At 38.2% G+C, this 26,118-nt stretch overlaps 1 pseudogene; it reads right to left on the bottom strand.

Moving 5' to 3' along the window:
- Nucleotides 1-2,468: 2,468 nt before the first annotated feature.
- LOC143656859 (keratin, type I cytoskeletal 18 pseudogene) overlaps nt 2,469-26,118 on the bottom strand; it is a 79,714-nt pseudogene continuing 56,064 nt past the window's right edge.

The raw sequence follows: 26,118 nt of genomic DNA, 5'->3' as shown, positions 1-26,118 counted from the left end.
CCAGTGGGTGATTCAAGTATACAGAAAAATCCATGGGAAATCCATGTTCTCCATGATGAGCTAATTCATCAATAGAATGAAGAAGGGAGCAGAGCTCAGTTATAGGAGTTCATTTGAACCGTGTAGCTAATCATTAGAGTCTTCCAGGCCTGGGCTAATCTAGGGGATCAAGGAAGTGTATGAAATTCTCTCCCTCAAGGAATCTGCAATTTACAGAGGAATGAGATAAGTATCAAAATGACTGTAGTGCACAGTGAAATACAGTCGGTGCTGAATGCCAGGGGAAATAAAAAACAAAATGCTCTGGGCATTTAAAAAATGTAGCTAGTGTTTTCAATTTTTAAATTTTAAAAAAGATCATGCACATCTTCTTAAAATAGGTAGTTCTTGAGGCAAGCCTTGAACGCTGTGGAGATTTTGGTTAGGCAGACGTAGTAGGGGGTGCTGAGGAATTCCTGGCGAAGAAAAGAACATGAATAAGGCAGAGAGAAGGAAAGAAGGGTGCCTTCAGGAATAATACCAGAGGAATCCATCCTGGATGGGGGTGGGGCAATTCATGGAAACCATCCAGTAAGGGAGGCGTGGCTGTATTTGGAGAACCTTGAGTGATATGGTGAGAAGTTTGGCTTTAATTTGGTAAACAATAGGCAGCTTTTAAATGGGAGTGTCTTGATTAGATCTGTGTTTGAGGGCAATACCTTTCAGACTTTATTGTGCATCAGAATCACTTCAAAGTCTTGCTAAAACATATCCCTGGACTCTCTTCCCAGAGATTCCGATATAGTAAACCTAGTGTTCTAGTTTGCTAGCTGCTGGAATGCAATATACCAGAAACGGAATGGCTTTTAAAAGGGAGAATTTAATGAGTTGCAAGTTTACAGTTCTAAGGCCGAGAAAATGTCCCAATTAAAACAAGTCTATAGAAATGTCTAATCAAAGGCATCCAGGGAAAGATACCTTGGTTCAAGAAGGCCGGTGAAGTTCAGGGTTTCTCTCTCAAGTGAGACGGCACATGGCGGACACAGTCAGGCTTCTCTCTCGGCTGGAAGGGCACATGGTGAATACGGCGTCATCTGCTAGCTTTGTCTCCTGGCTTCCTGATTCATGAAGCTCCTCGGGAGGCATTTTCCTTCTTCATCTCCAAAGGTCGCTGGCTGGTGGACTCTCTGCTTCATGGTGCTGCAGCATTCTCTGCTCTCTCTAAATCTCTCATTCTTCTCTTTTATAGGACTTCAGAAACTAATCAAGACCCACTCAAATGGGTGGAGACATGTCATCCCCTAATCCAGTTTAACAACCACTCTTGACTAAATCACATCAACCAGGGAGATGATCTCATTACAATTTTAAATATACAGTATTGAATAGGGATTATTCTACCTTTATGAAATGGGATATATATTAAAACATGGCTTTTCTTAGGGGGCATACTTCCTTTCAAACCAGCACACCTAGGGTGGTAGACTGGCATGGGTATTTCTAACAATCTCCCACGTGTCACTGATGATGTGGGTTCACAGAGCAACTGAATAGCACTGCCTAATTATATGTATATTTATTTATTTACAAATTAAAGACATAAACTCCCATGTTACATTTTGAATATATCATAAAACATAAACCAATTATAACCCTAAGAAACTGCCCTAATAGTGAAACAAGCCATCACTTTACAATTTTAATTATTAATGGTACCAAAGCTTTTTTATTCTTGCTAAAATTATTTTTATATTTGCATATGCTTCATTACTTTTGAAAATTTTACCTTAAAAATGTGTAAGAAAAATATGTGCTTCTTAATTTGTTTTTTTCAGGATTTTGTTGTAATTATTTTTTGTATGCTGTACAGCGGGGTCATATTTCATTATTTTTTTCATCTGAGTATCTTGTTATTGCAGCACCATGTGTTGAATTTTTTGTTATTTGTTTGTTTTTTGCTTGTTTCTTTTGCTTGCTTATTTTTTGGAGGGTGGAGGTGGGGTGGGTAGGGAAAGTGCATGAACCGGGAATTGAACCCAGGTCTCGCGCATGGCAGGCAAGAATTCTACCACTGAACTACCCTTGGATCCCCTGTAATGGTTTTTGTAATTAAAAAATATTTCTTACAAAGACAAACAAAATCCATATGGAAGAAGTTCCATTTTACTGGCTGTTTTAACTATGCCCATGCCCAATTTTGGAAAGGCTTTTCTTAAAAATTTGCCAGATTCCATCTTTTCTGATGTTAATTAGTTGCTCTTGCAAACCAGTGGGCAGGTTACTACTTTTCAGTGTTATCAAAATTGGTTCAAATTCCACTGAAATTTTTTGTTTGGAAGAGTTTAAAATTGTTTTAAAAGTCTGTTTCTAATTGTGCTTATATGATAAATATTTTTTAAGATGGATGGACCCTTACCTTGTTTTTTTTTGAAGATGCAGAAGTTTTCATTGGCTACTCATTCCCCAAAGGGCACCCTGCATCTGCTGCCTCAATGCCTCAGAGTTTCAGTGTCTTTGGTCTCAGATACCACTTGCCATCCACGATCCTGCAGGTGGTGGTCTTGTGGATGGTTTGCATGGAGTTGCTGCTGTCCAGGGCGTCACTGAGACTGAAGTCCTTCTAGCAGATGGCAGTAGGTGGCGATCTCAGCCTCCAGCTTGACTTTGATGTTCAGCAGGGCCTTGTACTCCTGGGTCTGGCGCTGCCCCTTTGCCTGGCTCAGTGCCAGCTCTGACTCCAGGTGCAGCAGGACCCCATTGAGCTGCTCCATCTGCAGGGCATCGCGGGCTTCCACCTCTCACAGCCTGTTCTCTAAGCTGGACTTCAATTTCTCATGGAATCCAGGTCAATTTCTAAGGACTGGATAGTACATCTCAGCTCCATGAGTGTCATCTCAGCCACTCCTATCTCTGTGGACTGAGAGGTGACTGGACTGAGAGGTGACCACTGTGGTGCTCTCTTCAGTCTGCGGAGACCAGCACTTGTCCAGCTCCTCTCGGTTCTTCTGAGCCAACTCATCATAATGGGCCTGGATGTCTGCCATGATCTTGCTGAGGTCCTGAGACATGGGGGCATCCACCTCCAGAGTCAGCCCAGAGCTGGCAATCTGGGCTTGGAGACCCTTTACTTCCTCCTTGAGGTAGGAGGTTATTCATGGTTCTTCATGAAGAGCAGGTCCTCCTCGAGGGCCTTGATCTCTGTCTCCAGCTGCAGCCGAGTGATGTTGGTATCATCAGTGAGCTTGCAGACCCATGGATGTTGCTCTCCACGGACTGACCCATGGCCAGCTCAGTCTCATACTTGACTCTGAAGTCATCAGCAGCCAGTAGGGCATTGTCAATCTGCAGAAGGATGTGGGCATTGTCCATGGAATTTTCAAAGATCTGAGCCCTCAGTTCATCAATGGTCTTTAGATAGTGGCCCCAGACCCTGACCTGGGGTCCCTTCTTCTCAAAGTGTTCCTGAAATTTGCCCTCCCGTTTCCAATTCTCAGTCTTTAGGCCCCTTGCCCTGTCCAGGTAGGAGGCCAGACAGTTGTTTAGGGCCTGCATGGTCGCCTACTCGCCTGGATACTCTCTATTACTGCCAGACCCTCCGCCATCCTGCTGGCTAGGCCTCTGAACCCCCAGCCGCCCCAGGAGCTAGAGAAACAGGGCATAGAGATCCGGGAGTCAGAGCCACTGGTGCAGGCATAGACCCTAGCTGCATTGCTGGTTGGCCAGGCCCTGTGGCTGGGCAACTAGATGGAGCCCAGGGATCCATAGTCAGAGGAGAAGGTGGTGGAGTGGGGAGTGAAGCTCGTGTTTTCTGGGGAGGAAAGCAAGAGGTCGGGACTCAGAATATGGCTGCCCTTACCTTGTTTTTGACAACCAAATTATGTGATAATGAAAATCTTTTTACGTATTCTTTTACAAAATTTCTGTCCATGTGGTAGGTTGAATTATGCACCCCAGAAGAAAACACGTTCTTAATCTTAATCCATTCCTGTGGGTGTGAATTCATTGTAAATATTTTTAGTTAAACTGTAGCCAACTGAATCAGATTAGGCTTTAATCTGTGTTATTGGAATCCTTTATAAGCAGAATAAAATTCGGACAGAGAGAGAGAAAGCTTCAGGAAGAGCTGAGAACTGGAAGTCAATAGAACCCAAAAAAGAAAGGAGACACTGCCATGTGCATTAACATGCGATGCAAAAGCCAAAAACCAAGATTTGCAGGCAGCCGGCCCTTGGATGCCACAGTCTTCAGGGTAAAAGTATCCTTTTGCTAACAACTTGGCTTTGGACTTCTCTCAGACTCAAGTCCGTGAGCCAATAAACTCCTATGTTGAAATCAACCCATTTCATGGTATTTGTTCACAGCCAGGAGACTAAGTCCATAACTTGAGTTTCCTTAGAAAGGCAGCTCCTTCTTACTCACTATTACGAAATATTTTACTTTCATCTTGAGGGACAGAGTCTGTTTATGATTATTATTATTATTGCTATTCAAAAAATACTTGATAAGTGTCCTGCTATGGACAGCCCACTTAGCAGAGGAAAGGTCAGCATATTTTGGAATACTTGTCTTTTTGTAAATAGAATTTTTGATCTCTTGTGAGTACTGTGCCCTGAAAGAATTAGCAAATCCCTGTATTATGGAACAAATGTCCAAGATCATGTTCCGTCTCGATTTGTTATAAAGAGGCAATTATATTTCAAATACCTTTTTTTTTTTTTTTAACATAGACAGGCACTGAAAATCAAATCTGGGTCGCCAGCATGGCAGGTAAGAATTCTGTCGCTGACCCACCATCGCACTGCCCTCAAATACTTTTTAAACAAAATAAAATTAATTACACTGGCGACATACTATAGTACATGCACTTCTGGCTCCAATTCCTCAGCTGCAAATACTTATCTGTGGATAGCAGAGTAAATGAATGCACTTGTGATCTGTCTCTGTACCTTAATCAGAATCTTTCTGAAATTTTGGGTCAAAGGAGCTGTTCCATTTCTTACATAGCTTTACCATTACATTAGTTATTTATTCTTGAGAATTTATTTTATCCATATATCTTACCTTTAGGGGCTTGGAAAAAATGTAATTCTTCCTATATTTTATTATTGAAGCACAACCTAACAAAAACTATGTACTAAGACTTGGTAGAAAAGGAACATTGGTACTTTCATTCAAATTATATACCAAAATTCCTAAAACTGTGTAATTTGCCCCAGTTCTTATTTTTTTTCTGAATTTTCAGCAATGCTTTCTATGCATCTTTCAATAGTATTTGCTGATAATGGTGTTCATATTGGTTGTACCAAATTGTTTTTCATGCATTATTTCAGCATTCACCAAAGCAGGAAGAATAAGGATTTTTATGATAGCATGCAGCTTTTTGTTTTTCACATTAAAAAGAAATCTTACATGCTTAGTGAAATTTTGTAAAGTAATGGATTGAATATTGCCTAATTTTAAACATCTTTGAAAAAATTGCAGAGGCTTGTCTCTGTGTTTTGATGCTTATTTTTTAAATGTCTTGCTAATTATAATTGCTTCATATTAACATTAGTTATTATTCCAAAGTGTAACTCTATATATGCATATCATAATCATTAACTAATATGTCAAGACACAATATATACCTAAGATGAAGTTCATTGTTAATGAAAATATATGTAAATCTATATTTTAAAGGGTCTTTTGGATAATTTTGAATTTTTTTAAGCCATTTTCTTGTCACTGATTTTATTTTATAATGTGGAAGACGAAGAGCTTGTATTAGAAATAGAAATGTCAGCTCTGCCGTTTTCTTGTTCACTTAAGCTTGCAAAATTGATATGCTCTTGCATTCATAGTTACTTTCCAGACATCTTTAAGCCAGGTGTCCATTTCCCGAGGTTATGTTAGATAAAATTCAGTTATATAGTTTGCAACCCTACTTTTACCTGGATGTGCCTAAACTGTAAAGTGCTGATTGTGCATGCAAGGTAAAGGGGTCCTATCATCCCTTCTGGGGGGAGACTTCATGTATCTCATGTACCATAATCTTCTTAACATATATACCGAGTGAAGATATCAGTATGAATCTATATATTAAAATTAATCAAGCTTACATATTTTCATATATATATATGGATATATGTATTCATATATATATATATATGAAAGTTCTAATTTTTTTTGTATTCCCAATAAACTATCTTTACATTTCCTGGACACATCCATCCCCACTTTGAAGACCATTCCACTGAGACAATTAATCTGATGGTGGCAGTTCACATAGGTTAGAGGTGAGAGAGATTGAAGGATGGACTCAAGTTAAGAGACAAGTACAGTTTTTCAGGAACACACAAGAAATAAAAGCCATGTCTGATTTCAAGGTGCTTTCAATTTATATAAAGAGACAGAACATATTCTCATGAAGCAATTCCAGAGCAGTTACAAAGCAGTCCATCAATGATTTGGACAATACTGTAAATTGGAGGGTATGAAGAAGGAAGGAGTTTTGCTTTCCCCACTGAATCTCTTGCTCCTTTTATGCATGAAGCTGTACTAGAGTGACTGAGTCAGCTTCTTCCAGGAAAATAGCTCTAAGAGGAATATACTAAGTCTCAAACACTTTAGTATGAATGAGTTTAGACATTTTCATATTTTTCAGGGTTGTTGTGAGGATTCAGTGTCCACAATGATTCCTGGCACATAGCATGCACTCAACAATCAATAGTTATTATTGTGATTACTAATGACAGGAACAGTCTGAGGGGTTTGGATGTGGGGAGGGAAGGCCCTTGGGTATATTTCTGAGGAGCTGTGTGGTGGAGGATGGGCTAAAGACAGACTGAATCTATTTTAGGATACTATGTAGTCCTGTGAGAATGAGATAAAATGGATGAAGTGTTCTCTAAGTATGCATGAGTTCTGTCTAAGAGGATTGAGAAAAATGCTTGACATGGGAGGAAATGGTTATACTGGTTGTGAGGCTAATTGGGGGAAGGGGAGTTTTGGGAGGAGTTGAATTTTGAGTTGAGAGGTGACCAATAAAGTTTGATGAAATTAATGAGAATGACAAAGACAGGGAAGACTCCAAGTGGGATCTCGGGCATCAAAAGGTAGATCATGCACAAAATCCTGAACTTCTCCAATTTCTATGTTTTTGGAATTTAAAATAGTGCTTAGTTCCGTGCTTGCAGACTCACGTCTCATTTATCCATTACCTAAATACTATTTCTTAAATGCTTACTATGTGCCAGGTACTATGCTTTGGAAATACAGCAATGACTAAAAAAGCAATGTTATTGCTTTCATGGAGTTTGCATTCTACAGTTAGGATGGAGACAGAAAGGCAGGTGGTAATAAGAAATGAAGAGAAATCAAGCAGTGCCAGGGTTTGCGGCATAGCTGTGTCCATGTTGTTGATGTCTGCATATGGATGTATGTCTTAGAACACAGGGCCTGAGACAAAGCTTTTATTATAATGCTTTTTTGGTATAATCCCAGGGCAGCAAGAGTGAGGGGAAAGGGGAGGTAAAGCAGGGATATCAGGAAAGCAAATAAAATGTAGTGTATTTCTGAATTGGTCACAGCCTCAGAAGAAACATAGTTGGTTGCTTGGTCGTGCAGAATATCTCCAGAGAGGCCATGTGGAACCACTTGTGCTACAAAAGCATCTATTGGAGGAAGGAAGGGAACCAACTTATCTGTTGTTTTTTCCCATCACTAATCTCTCATTGACCAGTGTTCCCCCAACAGTTCTCTCTGGCCAGCTGCTAGAGAGACCAGAATTTCTGTGGGCCCTATGGGGTTGAACCTGGATTCAGGAGTTGCAGAGAGCTGGCCTTCTCCCCCAGCCCCCAGGGGAAATGAGTCAGTTGGTAGAATTAAGAAATGAGTATATGTTGGTGACAACCAGGGCCTTGGTCACAGGGATCGCAGGGCTTTAATTGTGTTTGCTGAGGCTACTCGATTTGGGAAGTAGGGCAATTGGCTAAAGCTTGGAGATAGATAAGACAGAGTTATTGGAGAAGCACATGAACTGGATTCTTTTATATATGGTGGTCAGACTTCTCTGCTAAGGTGCTATATGAGCAAAGTTCTGAAGCAAGCAAATAAGCCATCCACGTAGATATATCTTGGAGAAATGAATTCTAGGCAAAGGGAAAATTAAGTGCAAAGGTTTTGAGGCAAGAGCAGGAGATGGAAGCATGGAGTACTTGAGGAACAGCAAGGAAGCCAATCCTACTGAATTGCAATAAGTGAGAGGCAAGGTGGTAGGAGACGAGGCCAGAAAGTTAGTGTTGGGGGGCAGGGCTATGAAGAGTGTTCGTGGCCATGTAAGGTCTTTGGCTTGTATGCTAAGTGAGAGAGAAGCCATTGGAGAGCTTGAAGCAGAGAAATGGCATGATATGACATATGTTAAAAGGATCATCCTGGCTTCTGGTGAAAAATATGTTGTAGAAGGATATAGTAGGTTGGATCATGTTTCCCCAAAAGATATATTCAATCAACAACAAAGGTTCCTCAGCTAATAAATAAATTCAGCAAAATGGTGGGGTATAAAAATTAGTAGTGTTTATATATACAAGCAATGAGTAATTGGAAGAATAAATCAAGAAGAAAACTCCTTTTGCAATAGCAGCAAAAAGAATCAAATATCTTGGAATAAATCTAATTAAGAATGTAAAGGACTTGTATACAGAAAACTATAAAACATTGCTAAAAAAAAATCAAAGAAGTTCTAAATAAATGGAAGGACATTTTGTGTTCCTGGATTGGAAGGCTAAATATTATGAAGATGTCAGTCCTACCCAAAGAAATTTATAGATTCAACTCAATCCTATTCAAAATTTCAACAAACCTTCTTTGCAGAAATGGAAAAGCCAATCATCAAATTTATATAGAAAGGTAAATGGCCCCAATAATTAAAGTCATCTTGAAAAAGAAGAAAGAAGTTGGAGGACTCACACTTCCCAATCTTCAAACAAAGCCACAGTAATCACAACAACATGGTGCTGGCAGAAGGACAGAAATATAGACCAATGGAATCAAATTGAGAGCTCAGAAATCAACCTTCACATTTATGGCCAACTGATTTTGGCAAAGGGGCGAGACCACTCAGTTGGGAAACAACAGTCTCTTTAACAATAGGCACTGAGAAATTGGATCTTCATTGCAAAAGAGAGAAGAAGGACCCCTAGCTCAAGCCTTACACAAAAATCAACTCAGAATGGATCAAAAATCTAAATATAAGAGCTAGAACTATGAAACTCTTCGAAGAAACGTAGGGAAGCATCTTCAGGACCTTGTGTTAGGTAATAGATTTTTAGATTTTACACCTAAAGCACAGCAATGAAAGCAAAAATAGATAAATGGGACTTCATAAAAAAATTACACCTCAAAGGACTTTATCATAAAAGGAAAACAACAACCTGCACGATGGGAGAAAATATTTGGAAACCACACATCCAGTAAAGGTTTGATATCCAAAATACAGAATGAAACCCTTCAACTTAATAACAAAAAGACAAAACCAAATTTAAAAATAGGCAAAAGACTTGCCTAGACATCTCTCCAAGGAAGCTATACAAATGGCCAGATAGCACTGCAATATATATCTGAATGTGATTAAAAGGCAAATATTAGGTTGTATATATGGTAATAGAATAAAAATTTTTAAAAATCCATGAACTACACAAACAGTGAAGTCTAAGTTAAAACATGGAATACCATTGATAATATAATTATAAAATGTACTACCATCAATTGTAACAAATGTTCCATACCAATGCAAGCTATTATAATTGGGTGGAATATTGGAATCCTGAATCCTTTGCATGATTGTTCTATAAAGCCACAACTTCTCTAATAAAAAAAATTAAAACAAAGTGAATATATTCATGAGCCAACACCTTAGTATCTGTGAAAATGACCTTGTTTGATAACAGGGTCTTTGCAGATATAATCAATTAAGGTCATAGTGGATTAGTGGGCCCTAAATCCAATTTCTGGCACCTTTATAAGAGGAAGGAGAGGGAGGATGGGACACAGAAACATAGAGGAGACACACTCGGAAGAAGGTCATGTGGCATTGGAAGCAGAGAGTGGAATGAAGCAGCTACAAGCCAAGGAATGCCAGGGATGGTTGGCAACCACCAGAAGCTAGGAGAGAGGCATGGGAGAGACTCCCCCTCAGTGCCTCCAGAGGCAGCCAATGCTGTTGATACCTTCTAGCCTCCTGAACCATGAAAGAATAAATTTTCATTGTTTCAAGCCACTAGGTTTGTGGAACTTACTTAAGGCAGCCCTACAAAACTGATAGGGGCATAAGGGAGGAAGCTGAGAGGCCAGCTAGGAGACTCAGATAAGGTGGCGGCTGTGGAAGTGGTGAGAGGTTGGAATATGGTTATTCTAAGGTAGGCTGTCAAGGTTTGCTAATGGATTGAATGTGGGATATGAAAGAAAGAGAAAAGCCAAGGATGATTTTGACCTGAGCAACTGGAAGAAGAGAAATGAGTCTCACTAAGGCCAAGTTTGTTTGGGTTTTTTTTTTTTTTGGATAGGAACTTATCCATTTTGCCAGTAAGAAGCTGTCACTGAGCAGGCTCCTCCATTGTAAAATATTCCAAGTTGAGTTTGCCTGTAATGCATAATATATTCAAATAATTTGTATTTTTAGATCCATTGAGTATAAGTAGATTGAGATTTAAATTTCCATTATGCATTGTCTGGTTATAGTATCTCTACTAAAGAAAATGGTAGAAATGAGCCCTAAAAGTAATAAGTTGTCTAAGTGGCATGGGTGTGTGTGGGGGAAGGAGTGATGACATCCTAATTTTTAGTAGCCCTCCAATGAAAGGCAGATTGGACTTCCCATACAATATTTTAATTGCTTAAGATGTTGTCATGCGAATTTTCATTGTTATTTCTGCTAAATGCTCTAAGAATATCTCTGGCTCATGCAAAAGATCCTGAAGTATTTCAGTGATTTATGAAACAAAGAGGTTTCCTAGATGTCTGTGAAACAACACTGATGGCTTCCATGAGTGCAGCGGTAAGCATTTATTACAGCACCTGGAACACAGTTACCTGGCTGCTTTCTGTTCCATTAACAGGTTGTGAAAAAGTTTTGATGGAGCTTTTAGCCATAAAACATCCTAGAATGTAATCTGTTTTTAGAAGATTAATTCCATCTGAAATAGTGAAGCAAGTGATAAACAGTTTAAAGGAGATAAAAAAAATAGATCATGTCACAGTTGAGGACAACAATATTGTTCCACCTTTATGAAAACTTAGCAAGAGGGTAACGTATGAAAAGAGAAATGAATTGAGCCATGTTTATGGTTGAAATCATTTAGTACCATTCTGCCTAAGTATGGTAAAGGGAAGGGAAAAATAGTACCTTTTCCAATTAAAAAAAAGAAGAAGAAAAGATGTAGAGAATTTTAAAGATATTTCATTACAGTTATATGAAAACACAAAAACAAAAACCTTCCAAACTTTTAATTAATTGTTTGATTGATTAATTCATTAATTAATTTTCAGCTAGAGCTTTTTGAACAGAGTGGGCTCGAAACCAAATGAATACTGGAATCTAACTGAAAGGATACAAATGAGTCTGTTGGTGACAGACAAAGATTTTAATTACAAAGAGGAAAATAATCTAATGGGTCTTCTGCTTCTGGGGGAAATATGGTTGAGTTTAAGATTTTGCTTGTTGTTTTTAATATCCTTAATAATAAAGGTCAAATCACATGATTATCAGCAACGCAGAGGGAAATACATGTATCTGTAACTCACCACAGCCAAGCAGGAGAAACTTTCAATTTGGGTGCAGATCAAGGCATGTTATAAACGATTAGCAAACACTGAATACCCACTTTATGCCCTGTGGAAAGACACATTTGATGACAAATAACACTTCTTACATTTTCAGACAGACAGGCACAGGGAGAGGATATGCTGCTTACCCAGGGGGCGTAACATATGACATTTACCACCCCAAGGAGATGTTGCAGATGGAAAATATTAATGATTCCAGAATAGTTTTAGACACTTTTACAGGTGACAGATTCATGGAAATTTGAGAGCTTCTGAAACATTGCAGAATCTTTGGACTTTGATTTCATTCACCAGTCATCCTTTGAAGATGAACCTGATGAGCTATTGGTTAGGACTTAACATAGTATCTATTGTATTCTAATTTCATTCAGGAAGCCTGAAGTAATGAAGTGGTCATGCATTTATATGTTCATTTGGTTATTTAACATTTATCTGGCACCTATTTGCATGGCATTATGCTAGGCAATGATATGAAAGGAAAGAAATTTTCTCTTACAAAGATTGCTATTATCTGATAAATAATACTTGTTATTACGCTTGCCTAGGCTTCATAAATCCTGGCTGAAATGGGATAATGTTAACAGTCATAATGCAGATTTCTCTGGCTCTCCTCTCTTCTATAATTGCAGGACCTCTACTTCCAAAAAAGTGTCCTGCAGTTATTGCTGGGAGGCTCATATGGCTTTGATGAGCAACACATAGGGCCATTTTCTTCCTCTGCTGCTCTGTCTTCCCTCTGTTCAGGTCTCTACTCTTCTGGCTCTCCCTCTGTGCCCAGGACCGAGCTGCTTCCATGGGGTCCACCCCTCTGCATCGCGGCTGATGTGGGCATCCTTAGGTGTTCACCATGCATCACGCTTTCTGGTGCCCTTAGCATGCCAGTGCCACATCATATTCTAGGCAGAAGCAGATAGAATGTCTCTCTGCCAATTTTTTTTTTTTTTTTTTTTTTTTTTTTTTTTAGAAATCATTCCAATCTACATGTACAATCAATAATTCTTAATAACATCACATAGTTGCATATTCATCATTTCTTAGTACATTTTCTGCCAATTTTTATGTCCCTTGCTGGCTGATGAATAGTGAAGTAGGGCTATATGTGTCTACCGTCTTCCAGAGTTCTCCTGCAGCAGTCACTACTGTTTTTATTTACAGACTTTCCTCCCTGTTTCTTCTTCCATTCTCATCCCTTTTCCCCATCCTCCTATCCCCACAAAACTCAAGCAGAATTCACTGGAGCTGGAGGTAGAGGGCAGTGAGGGCAGGTGGACAAATCCAAGTGAGAGCTTTTAACTCAGAATCGACCCTTTTCTTTCTCCAATAACCCTGTTGCTGGACTGGTTTGTATATTTGGTATCTTTTCCTGAAGGATAAAGTCCTCTCAATTATTATTACAAAGAGACTCATAGTGGTCATGCAGGCATACTGACACATCATAGGCTAAAGTTTATTAATAATAATTTACATTTGACTCTCACCACAAAGCATTTTCCTGAGCAGGAACTCATTTAATTCTCATCAGAGCCCAGGCATTTGTTGTTGTTGTTTTACTTATGTTCAGATGAGGACTGTTTAGGTTCGGAGAGGTTTATGGATCGGGGCATATAGCTTGTTGTTTCCAAGCAAACTCCCTAATGTGGCATTCAGATCTCTTCACTTTCTGGCCACTTCGTAGCTCTATCTAATCTTTTCCCCTTCTCCATTTCTCCACATTAATTCTATGTCTGATATAGGGAACTGTGTGCAATTTTCTGAACAATCCATGCTCTCTTTCAGCTTTGTGACTCTGCACAAGTGTCATAGATTGGGTTCCCAGAAAATGGACTCGGAGACGGAGAATTGAATGGGGAGTGCTCTTGGGAGATTCATTTGTAAAGAAGTGACAAAGGAGAGACTATAAGGAAATGAAGAAGGCAGGTTTGGACAGAGGGAGAGGCTGACCTGCAATGTGGTTGCAACAAGGCCTCAGACAATTCTTCAGGGGACTCTGAAGTTGCCTCAGATTTAGACAACGGGACTGGCACTTGTATACACACATCAGCCAGCCAGTGGTTGCAGACCACCTGCCTGGGGGTCAACACAGCTCCCTGGGGCTGAGGGCAATTTCCAGTGAGGGACACAGATGGGAGAAGGAAGCTGCTGATATTCTTTCAGACCTGAAAAAGGATCTGGGCGGATTCTAGAGTATCCCCTATGCACATTTTCCCTCTACCTCAATGTCCTTACCTAGCTAAATTGCTAAAAATCAGGTCATATTTTAATTTGCTTCATATTAGAATAATTTCTTTCATAAAAACTCATTTTTCTTGGGGTTTCTAGTTAGGACCCCCACCAATGACAAAATAAACATGTTTTCATCTGATTCCTAAGGGTAACCTGTTTCTTTTCATAAAATCAGTGCAATGGAATCTAGTTTCTTCTCGGAGAGTTTTTTTTGGATTCTATGAACTCCTATTGTATTTTGGAACAATTATTTTCTAGTTGTGCTACACAACTCTCTTCCTGGTACATTTAGTCACAGAATGTTCATTGAAATACTATTTCTTAGATTCATGTCTTCTTCTTATATAACTGTTGCAGTCTCAAATAACTTTTTTAAAAAATTGTTTTTGTTGTATAGTATAACATATATATAAAACAAAGAAAGAAAAAGCAATAGCTTTCAAAGCACTTTGACTTTTTTTGTGCATGTGAAAAATGACATATACACAAAAGAAGCAATACATTTCAAAGCACAGCACAATTAGTTGTAGAACAGATTTCAGAGTTTGGAATGGGTTACAATTCTACAACTTTAAGTTTTTACTTTTCTAGCTGCTCTGAGACACTGGAGACTGAAACAAATATCAGTTTAATGATTCAGCAATCATACTCGTTTGTTAAACCCTACCTTCTCTGTATAACTTCACCATCACCTTTGGTCTTTCTATCCCATTCTTTAGGGGTGTTTAGGCTATGCCCATTAAAACTTTCATGTTGGAAGGGGCTGTCAGTAATATGGTGTAAGGAGATGGAACTAGCTGACGTTCTGGAGAGGCTGGCTCTTCTAGGTTTCAGGACTTATCTGGTCCAGGACCCATCTGGAGATTGTAGGTAGGAAAATTACCCTAGTTACCCTAGTGCATGGAATCTTTGTAGATCTTATACATTCCCATAGGTGTTCTTTAGGATTGGCAGGAATGGTTTTGGTTGAAGTTTGGCAAGTTATGATAGGAAGCAATGTCTAACTGAAGCTTGCATAAGAGGGACCTCCAGAGTAGCTCTTAGCTCTATTTGAACTCTATCAGCCACTGACACCTTATTTGTTACACTTCTTTTCCTCCTTTTGGTCAGGATGACATTGTTGATTAAATGGTGCCAGGGCCAGACTCGTCCCTGGATGTCATGTCCCACGTAGTGGGGAGGGCAATGATTTCATTTACAGAGTTGGGCTTAGAGAGAGTGAGGACACATCTGAACGACAAGAGGTCATCCAGAACTTCTTTGCATACCCATAGGTAGGCTAAACTTCTCCACCACCTACATAATCTCCATAAGAGTAAGCCTCAAATCAAGGGCTTAGCCTATTGATTTGGGTGTCCCTAATGTTTGACACAGTATCAGGAGTTTCCTCAGTGGTAAAGTTTAATAGTTCCATATTTTTTCTCCCATCCCTCAAGGGTCTTTGCCAATACTTTTTTTTTTTTTTTTTTTAAGGTGCATGGTCTGGAAATTGAACCCAGGTCTCCCGCATGGAAGGCGAGCATTCTACCTCTGAATCACCCATACGCCCTGCCAATACTTTTTGATTATCTGCTTACTATACTCTAGGATGTATCGAGGCATTATATTAAGTTATACAGAATTAAAGACCCTAATTCTTATTCTGGGTTCCCTGTGTTTTGATTGTTCAAATGTCAAATAACTTCTTTTAAACCTTTTACTTTGAAATAACTTCAAACTTACATAATTGTTCCAAGACTAGAAGAGAAGTTTCCTATACTTCCTTATCCAACTTTTTTTTAAAAAAGGCAGGTTTATTGAGATATATTCACATACCATATAATCCATCCAAAGCCTACAATCAGCAGCTTTTAGTATAATCACAAGAGTTGTGCATTTGTCACTACAGTCAATTTCAGAACATTTTCACTACTCTAAAAAAGAAAACCCCATATCCCTTAGCAGTCACCTCTCAATCCCTCTATCCATCCCCAGTCCTACATAAACATGAATCTAATTCTGTCTCTGTAGACTTATTTTTATTTACATTTTATAGAAATTGTATCATGCAATATATAGCAATTTTTTTGCGTGTTATATTGTGGGCACACATTTCATTATTTTCCCATGTGGCTATCCCTCAATCGCAGCATCATTTGTTGAATTTTTTGTTTGTTTGTTTCTGCTCATTTGTTTTACTTGTTTGTTTGTTTTTTGGGGGAAATCCCTGGACTGGGAATTTAACCTGGGTCTTCTGCACAATATATAGCATTTTGTATTTGGTTTCTTTCACTTAGCATGATACTTTTTGTACAATTATTGTTATTTTTATTAGTTAGAGAAGTTGAAGTTTTACATAAAAGTCATGTAAAATACACAACTTTCCCAGATTACCCTCCCATTGTTGACACTTTGCATTGGTATGGTACCTTTGTTAAAATTGATGAAAGAATTTAAAAATATTTACTGTTAACCATAGTTTGTAGTTTATATTAGCCGTATTTTCCCCATATACCACCCCATTATTAACATCTTGTAATAGTGATGTACATTTGCTATAATTCATGAAAGAACATTCTTATATTTCTGGTTACCTTTTCATTTTCTTGACAAAATCCTTTGAAACACAAAAGTTTTAAATTTTGAGGTGGTCCTATTTATCTGTTTTTTCTTTCATTGCTTATGTTTTGGGTGTAAAGTCTAAGAAACCATTGCCTAACACGAGATCTTGAACATACCTTCTTACATTTTCTTCTAGGAGTATTATGGTACTGGCTTCTTTAGGTATTTGATCCACTTTGAATTAACTGTTTGAATAGGGTGTGAGGAAGGAGCCTGCTTTCACTCCTTTGGCTATGGATATCCAGTTCTCCCAGGCCCATTTATTGAAAAGACTATTCTGTACCAGCTTAGTGGATTTGGGGGCTTGTCAACTATCAATTGGTCATAGATGTGATGGTGTATTTATGAACTCTCAATTCATTCCACTGGTCAATATATCTATTCTCATTTCAGTACCATGTGTTTTGACCACTGTAGGTTTGTCCAGTGGGTTTTTCATATATGCCCTTTGCTGTGTTGAGGAAGTTTCCTTCTATTACTATCTTTCAAAGTGTTTTTATCAAGAAAGGATGTTGGATTCTGTCAAATGCTTTTTCTGCATCAGTTGAGATGATTATGTAGTTTCCCCCTTCAATTAGTTAATGTAGCATATTATATTAATTAATTTTCTTATATTTACTCACCCTTGCATCTCAGGGTTAAAACCCACTTGATCATGGTATAGAATTCTCCCAATGTGCTCTTGGAGTCTATTTTCAAATATTTTGCTGAGGATTTTCACATCTATATTAATTGGAAAAATTGGTCTGTAATTTTTTTTCTTGTGGTATTTTTATCTAGTTTTGGTTTTAGGGTGATGTTAGCTATATAAAATGAATTAGATAGTCATCCCTCCTACCTAAAGAGTCTGAGCAGGACTAGTATAAATTCTTCTTAAAATAACTGGTAGAATTCACCCTTGACACCATCTGGTCCTGGGATTTTCTTTGTTGGGAGTTTTTTGAAGATTGATTCAATCTCTTTACCTGTAATTTTCTGTTGAGATCTTCTCTTTTTCTAGAGTCAGTGTAGGTTGTTCATGTGTTTCTAAGAATTTGCCTATTACATCTAAGTTGCCTAATTAGTTGGCACACAGTTGTTCATAGTTTCCTCTTATGATCGTTTTTACTTCTGTGGCTCCAGTAGTAATGTCCTTCTCATTTCTGATTTTATTTTATTTGCATCTTCTCTATTTTTTGTCTTTGTCAGCCTAGATAAGGGTTTGTCAATTTTATTGATATTCTCAAAGAATCAACTTTTGGTTTTGTTAATTCTATTTTTTATTATTATTTTATTGCATGGGCAGGCACCAGAAATCGAACCCACGTTCTGGCATGGCAGGTGAGAACTCTGCCACTGAGCAACTGTGGCCCACCCTTTATTTAATTTTTAATTCTCAAATTCATTTATTTCTTTTGTAATATTTGTTATTTCCTTCCTTAATCTTGCTTTGGGATTAGTTTGCTGTTCTTTTTCAAATTCCTCCAGGTGTGCAATTAGGTCTTTGATTTTAGTTTTTCTTTTTTAATGTAGGCATTTAGGGCTATAAATTTCCCTCTCAGCCTGGCTTTTACTGTATCCCATAAATTTTGATATGTTGTGTTCTTGTTTACATTGATCTTGACATATTTACAGATTTCTCTTGGGATATCTTCTTTGACCCACTGTTTTTAAGAATGTGTTTAACTTCCAACTATTTGCATATTTTCTAGTTGTTTCCCTGTCATTGATTTCCAGTTTCATTCCATTATGGTCAGAGAAAGTGTTTTGTATAACATCAATCTTTTAAAATTAACTGACCCTGGCCATTTCTTATTTGAACTTTGTTTCTACCTATTTGGCACCAATAGGCACAAATAGACTTACATCAGAGGCACTCTCCTTCCCTGCCGGCAAGACCAGTTTGTACTGTCCTGCAGCCCGTTCCTGTGCCAACTTTTGTGAAAGCTAAACTTAATTTTCTTATACTTAGAACTGTAAATGTGTAACTTATTAAATTCCCTTTTTGAAAGCCATTCCATTTCTGGTATATTGCATTTCGGCAGCTTAACCAACCAATACAGGCCCCTTCCATGTTGAAGATATAGAAGAGCTTCCTGTAGATTCTGTAGATGGGAAGACAGATAAGAGAATTTTTATTTATTTATTTATTTATTTATTTATATTTTTTTACATGGGCAGGCACCAGGAATCAAACTCAGGTCTCCAACATGGCAGGTGGGAACTCTGCCACAAAAGCCACCGTGGCTCGCCCTGGGTAAGAGAATTTGCTGTGAAAAGGTGTGAAATCATTTGGGGACCTCTAAGGCAAGCTGAGAGATAACACTGAAATTGCTTCATTTTGATATTTTCTCTAGTCTCAAGCCTGACCCAATCTTAAGAGATGGAAGAGTATACAGAAAAGAAGCAGTTACTTAATTATTTATTTGGACCTAAAGGATGTGTATATTAGGCTGGCTTCCCCAAAAACAGACCCTAAGACAAGAATTCATGTACAAGGATTCATCAAGGCAGAGCTCCCAGGAGACCCAGTAAGGGCAGGAAGGACTCAGGGCAGGGGAGGGGAGGTAGCCAGTAAAGGTGAAGTCTCAGGCAAAGTCCTACAGGGAGAAGCTTCTGTCTGATCCTACAAGGAGTTCTGGAGTACGAGTTAGACCTCTGAGTTGTCCCAACCTGCCGCAAGGGAACGGGGTATTTCATATTCTTGGATTGGTCAGTCATACAATGCATAGAGTGTGTTACCTGATTAATCCTCTGTATTTGCGGAGGATTGTGGGTATATGGGTGGAACATTGAAGTGCTGGCCTATAGATACCATTTTTACCATGTGTAGGTGGCATTCTTTTACTGAGTTCCATGAAAATGATTACAGCAAGCTCCATCATTTATAAAAGTCCTACCTTTTCCTAGAATCCGTTATGACATGTACAGGCAGTTCGGTGTCTCATTTATTGGCAAAATGGAATTATACCATATGGGGCAGCAAAAAGGTCAATGTTAATCGGGTTTATTTGAAGTGAGAAAGTAATAGAGAGTTTCCAATCCGTAAAGATTAGAAAGGCTCTAGAAAAAAGGAGAGTTAAGGTGGGAGGTGTTGTTTTTATGAACGATCCATAGATTGCACTTATCAGAGGTGTTTTGGCAAGGAGTAATGAGAGACTCCAATTTAAAATATGTATTTTCCCTTATCCAAGATCTCATTGCTGAAGTGATTGCAAATAAATAAATATTTACTCTAAATAAAGGATAAAAGACTGAGAATTCATTTCCCATGCTATGAGATAACAGTGCTGATGAATCACTTCCCCTCTAAGAACTTTAGATAGCTGAAATTTCAGAAGAACCCAGTTTCATGTAATATGTTACAGTCTGTCAAATCTGATATTTGTGACTGTTACCTATATTAGGATTGAGATTGAATTATTCCTGAAGGCTTTTTGCATAATCTGTACTTGTATGTATATATATATATAAGGTATGGGAAAGGAGAAGCAGAAACTTCCTGCCCTTGACAAAATTTCCAAATTTTGCCCTATCCCCTCCAATGAATATATCCTTTAAAAAAAAAAAAAAAAGCACTGTTTTATTCCTTAGGCAATATTTGCAGGGTTTTCCCATGATAAGTGGACCCTGTGATAAAAGTCTTTGCTTCTGAGGGTTGCAGAATAATAACCTTAGTATTAGAAGATAGCATTGCTCAGTGCTACATCTGCCTATGAAATCACTTGTTCACTGTACTGGAGTGATGGGTACATCTATGTTGGGGTACCAATTTCACTCAACCCTATTGGAGGAAAGCTTTGCCTTTCATTTTTGTGTGTGTGTCCTTCCAAATGAGATAGGGCAGAGTTCTGTGCTCATTAGGGGTAGAGTTAAGGCTATTGATTAATTGATCTCCTCTGGAACTTTTTTGGCATCCCTTGGGATAGCCAATATTTCTATAGATTCTAGGGTTGATGGAGAACTGTAGTCTAAGAGAATACTCAACTTTGAAATTTTGGAGACAGGGGAAGCAGCAGTCATAAGAACATGGAGGTGAAAGCATTTATTAAATTTGGATATTGAATGTAAAGTAAAATGGGCGTTACTCACTGGCTCACCAATGTCCTTTCGTTGGCATTAGCCCCTTTCCTCCCTTGGATTTCTACCACATGTAAACTTTTCTCATGGTTAAGGAACTCGATATTTACTACTCACGTAGCTCTAAAAGGCTTTTAAGTTAACTATTGCCAACCAGACATTATAGTCTTGTGCCATCCATCTTCAGAATCCAAGAAACAGATCAATATTTGAGCTACGTGCAGAAGAATATGTAGGTAAGCCTTTCAGAGGAGATTAGTATGAGTAAAAACAATTCTCTAATTAATCACGTAACATTGCAGCAACCTGTTGTGATAAAAGTACTCGCTATATAAAACTTTTGATCTTTGTTAATGGTCTGTGATGGGGTAAGTGTACAGATTTATTCCTTGCTAAGAAAGAGTCCAGTTGAGTATATTTTGTTCAAATTCATAAACAAAAGAATTGGGGGTCGAAGGATTAGGTAATGAATAAGAGAAACAGATACAGATGAAATATGACTTTCTTCATGTGGTATATTTCAGGAAATCTTTAATTCACCTGAATATGGTCATGAGTTATGCTTGGTGTATTGTATTAGAATTCCTATTTGAAAGGGATTTAGATATACATGTAAGGTTAAATATGGTTAGACAGTAAAATATTGATTGCTTACAACAAACAATACAGCAGGATATCTAACACTTGTTTTCCTTGAGGAATGTAATAAGGTAATTAATTTATCTCTAGCTGAGCTTTATTTGTGAAAAAAAAATTGGTGTGCGTGTGCTGGAACAGATTTAAATGTATTTTGTGTGTGTCTCAAACAGCTCTCTATTTGTGCCATAATAGCCATGTGCAGTTTGAGGCAGCACTTTAATAATCATCACCTTGGAAATGGGGATACTTTCTTCTTCTTTTAAATAGTAAAATACAAGGCTCAGTAGTAAAACAGCACTCTGGATATAAAAGCTAATGACTAATAGGAGAGTTCTGACCCTCTGAATTGCGTTTACTGTTCACCAATGATTATGTCATTAGAAATGAATTAGATAGTCAATGAGGTGAATCTTCAAATCAAAGCTGCCACTTTGAAATTTTCAATAATTTGTTCACTTGTAGGATTAGGGCAGTATTTAACAGTCATTACTGTTCTATTGCTGGGGTTATGCAGCTGTGAAAAACAGTCTTCTTATTGGATCATTTTTTCTTTCTTTCTTTCTATTTTTCTTTTCTGGAATAAGTGGGTTTTTTTTTTTTTTTTAAAGGACGAGTTCTCTGATTATTTACTCCTGATGTGCACAGCAAGCTGGAACCACAATAATCTATTTACTATCTGGAAATTGCAAGAGAACAAAGAGTGATGGGACTGAGTAGAAGTGAGAAGACTACCCTGAAAGGGGGGCATTCCAGAAATGATGATGGATGATGATTTCCAACCCTGCCTCTTGTAAGTTAGTCTATTTTTTTTTGTATACTGTTTTTACTATCTAAACAATGTAAAGAAATAGGATGACTGTATTTTTTGCCTACTTGGAGACTCATTTATGTTTATTGTATCTAATTTTGCCTACTCTGATTTATTATAAAATCATTACTTCAGTTCTTTGGTGAATATTCAACTATTTGTATTGAATTGTATTGTATTGCTGCCATTTATTGCACCTTTGCTATGTGCTAGATGCCATGCTAAGGGATTATCTGCATCAACTCATGTGGTTCTTACAGCACACCTATAAGGAAGGGGTTGTCCTCTCTTCTTTACAGGTGATAAAAATTTAAGGTAATTAGCTAATAAGTTGATGACCCGAAACTTGAATGTAGGTTCCACTAGAACATAAGCTACATGAGGGCAAGTATACCTTTGGGTTTTGTTCACCGATATATGAAAATAGAATAATACCTGGCCCCTCTTAGGTGGTCAGTACACATTTGCTGGGTGAATGGATGAATATCGGTCTGGTTCCAAAGTCTGAATTTTCCTACCATACATTATTTCTCCCTTCCCCCTTCCCACCACTACTGGAATTTTATGATAAAGGAAAAGTGTGTTAAGATGAAGTTTCAGAATTTCCATAGTACCCAGCATGGCAGCGGATTATCCAAAAATAACATTGAACAGTTTCGCTTTGACTCATGAGATGACAGAAGGTTCAGAGCTCATTGTGAGGGTGCAAAAGGCATGTTTGCACACACACATATGTCACTTGGCTGATTTTTTTTTGACAGTGAGATCACTCACCTCTACAGGGCATGTCTGAAGTGTGGCTTGGACTATCAAAGGAGCATGGCTAAGGATCATTGGTGTCCTGATAAATGTATCTGACTCCAGCATGCAATCCTGGAAAAAGAGGCATAGCTATCTTTAATGTGGCAAACCTGTGTGTCTCCTCTGTGTGTACAACCCTGGTCTCAGGAGATCATCATGAGGCAGAATAAATTTACTGGATAATGTTTTTGAATGGTCTGTGTATGCTGAGGAGAAACACATGTAGGCCTTACTTTTTTTTTTTAATAGAGTAGTAGTAGGTTTACAGAAAAATTGTGCAGAAGGTGCAGAGTTCCTGTTTACCTGCCTTGCACCACCCTTTTCTCTATTGTTAACTTTTGCCTAAGTGTGCTACCTTTGTTATAATGGATGAAACAGTATCAGTACATAAAGACCATATTTTAAAAACTTTTTTATTGTATAGTATAACATATATACAAAGCAAAGAAATAAAAAGCAATAGTTTTCAAAGCACTCTTCAAAAAGTAGTTACAGGAGAGATCCCAGAGTTTGTCATGGGCTACCATACGATCCTCTCAGATTTTTCCTTCTAGCTGTTCTGGAATATAGGAGGCTAGAGGGCTTAGATTTTTTTTATCATCACAGTTGACATTTTTCCTTCTATTTTTGTGAAAAATAACATATATACAAAAAGCAATAAATTTCAAAGCACTGCACCACCATTAGTTGTAGAACATATTTCAGAGTTCGACATGGGTTACAATTCCACAATTTTAGGTTTTTACTTCTAGCTGCTCTAAGATGTTGGAGACTAAAAGAAAGATCAATTTAATGATTCAGCATTCATATTCATTTGTTAAATTCTATCTTCACTGTATGACTCCACCATCACCTTTGATCTTTCCATCCCTCTAATTATGAGTGTTAGGGCTATGGCAATTCTAAATTTTTTATGTTGGAAGGTTTTGTCACTAATATGGGGTAGGGAGATGAAACTATCTGATGTTCTGGAGAGGCTGGGTCCTCTAGATTTCAGGACTTATCTGGACCAGGGACCCATCTGGAGGTGGCAGGTTTCTGCAAAGTTTCTCTAGTGCATGGAATCCTTGTGGAATCTTATATATTTCCCTAGGGATTCTTTAGAATTGGCTGGAATGGTCCTGGTTGGAGTTTGGCAGGTTATGATAGGTGGCAAGGTCTAACTGAAGCTTGGATGAGGAAGCCTCTTGACTCTATTTGACCCCTCTCTGCCACTGACACTTTATTCGTTACACTTTTTCCCCCCTTTTGGTCAGGATGGAATTGTTGATCCCATGATGCCAGGTCTGGATTCATCCCTGGGAGTCATCTCCAGTATTGCCAAGGAGAATTTCACCCCTGTATGTCATGTCCCATGTAGGGGGGAGGGCAATGATTTCACTTGCAGAGTTGGGCTTAGAGAGAGTGAGGCTGCATCTGAGCAACAAAAGAGGTCCTCCAGAAATAACTCTTAGGCATGCCTATAGGTAGTCTAGCTTCTCCTCTTCCTACATAAGCTTCACAATGTAATCCTCAGGATTGAGGGCATGGCCTTATATAGGCCATTTTTAATGGCTATTGTAGATACCCAGTTTATTTTAGTTTATCCAGCATCGATTACACTTTCTTCTGGTAACATTGTCCCAAGTTTTCTTTGGGAAACCATTCCTTGCTCAGCCAATTAGTGTATTTCAGCTCCTGGCTACAGAAATTGATTCAAGGGTGGTGCATGATCCAACTTGGTTCAGTTCAAGTCAGGTCTTGGAATTTGCTGACATTTTGGGGGAGTATTGGCTGTTTCTTTTGAGGCTACTAAGATGGAGAAGGATCCTGACTTAGAATGAAGCCAACAGAGATGAAAACAAAGAGCTCTAGCAGCAATGCTTATGCTTCTGGGTCCAGCTGGACCTGAAGCTCAGATCTACCTCTGAAGTTTTAATGTACATGAACCACTACAAGTCCTTATTTGCTTGTCTCTTTGAGTAGGGTTTCTATCACTTGCAGTCAGAAGAGTTTTGGTGAATTCAGTGGATAAGGTCATATTTTTATGTAAATGTCCCCTCTTCTTGCCCTCACTTGTCTTCCCTTTATTTGTTAAATGTCTTGAATTATCTCAAAACACATCATTGGTAAAATGATCAATACCCACAACTTTGAAAAACCCTTTTGCTTAGGATCTCCTCATTTGATCTATCCAATGGCTATGTGGGGGTGGTCCATGTTATTCTGAGCACCAAAGGATTGAACCAGAATTCCCTGAATGTGTTTGGTGTAATACTAAATACTGCCACAGAGACCAAGTCAATAGGCTTGGGAAGTACCAGATTAAACAAAAAGTTAAGCAGATTTATTTTCTGCAAGACTTAGTTTCTTTAAATTAGGGTAAACTAAGAATTTCCAAGAAGGGAGTAAAAATATAAATTTTTCTAAACATTTAATCATTGAGTCCCTTTGTCTTTTGAACTCCTGGGATTTAACTCTGGAGAATAAATCTTGGTACACAGCCTCAGTTATGGTGGCTGAAGAAATTTTTAATGATGTTCTCCAGGAAGGGTCATGGAATCCGTGCTTTAGGGGGGTGGGTTGTTGATGGCTTCTTTCTCCAAGCTAAAGGCAAATTTATACCAAAGATTATTTAAAAAAAGCTCTCCCATTGCTCCATGGATGGAAAACTTGCTGATTTTAAATGCTAGAGAAAACACTGACAGAGTCACAGAACACTCAGGTCAGAAAGAAAGAACTGGAAGCTCATGTCTGAATCTGGTTTAGATTTCTCTGGTTCCGTGTATGTGGTAATTCATGTATAATTCTCCCCACTGAAACAAAACTCAGTCATTCTAAATATGTTCTGTTTTAGACATCAGAAAACCCTAATTTTAAGTATCTCTTTGCGTTTTTGGTTTATACAAGTCCAGACTGGATGGTTTTCTATAATATGATTGTGAAACGATCCACTGGTTACAAGTCAGCAATATCCTGTTCATATTTATGGCATTTTGGTATATCACGGTTTATTTCTGTTCAGCTGTGCTACACATTACAAAAGGATGACAGATGAAGAAACTGAGGCTCAGAGAGTTAAGGGATTCACTAAGGCCACACACAGTGAAGAGTAGGCCAGTACTTGAACTTTTCTTTAATATTGCTAATTCTCCTTGGCTATTCTCCCCCAAATTGGCCATAGTTACTACATAATGGGACATGAAATA

This window comes from Tamandua tetradactyla, chromosome 15 (assembly GCF_023851605.1).
Source record: "Tamandua tetradactyla isolate mTamTet1 chromosome 15, mTamTet1.pri, whole genome shotgun sequence".
Classification (NCBI taxonomy): Eukaryota; Metazoa; Chordata; class Mammalia; order Pilosa; family Myrmecophagidae; genus Tamandua; species Tamandua tetradactyla.
The sequence above is the reverse complement of the archived record's forward strand: the minus strand, read 5'-3'. Positions and strand labels throughout refer to the sequence as shown.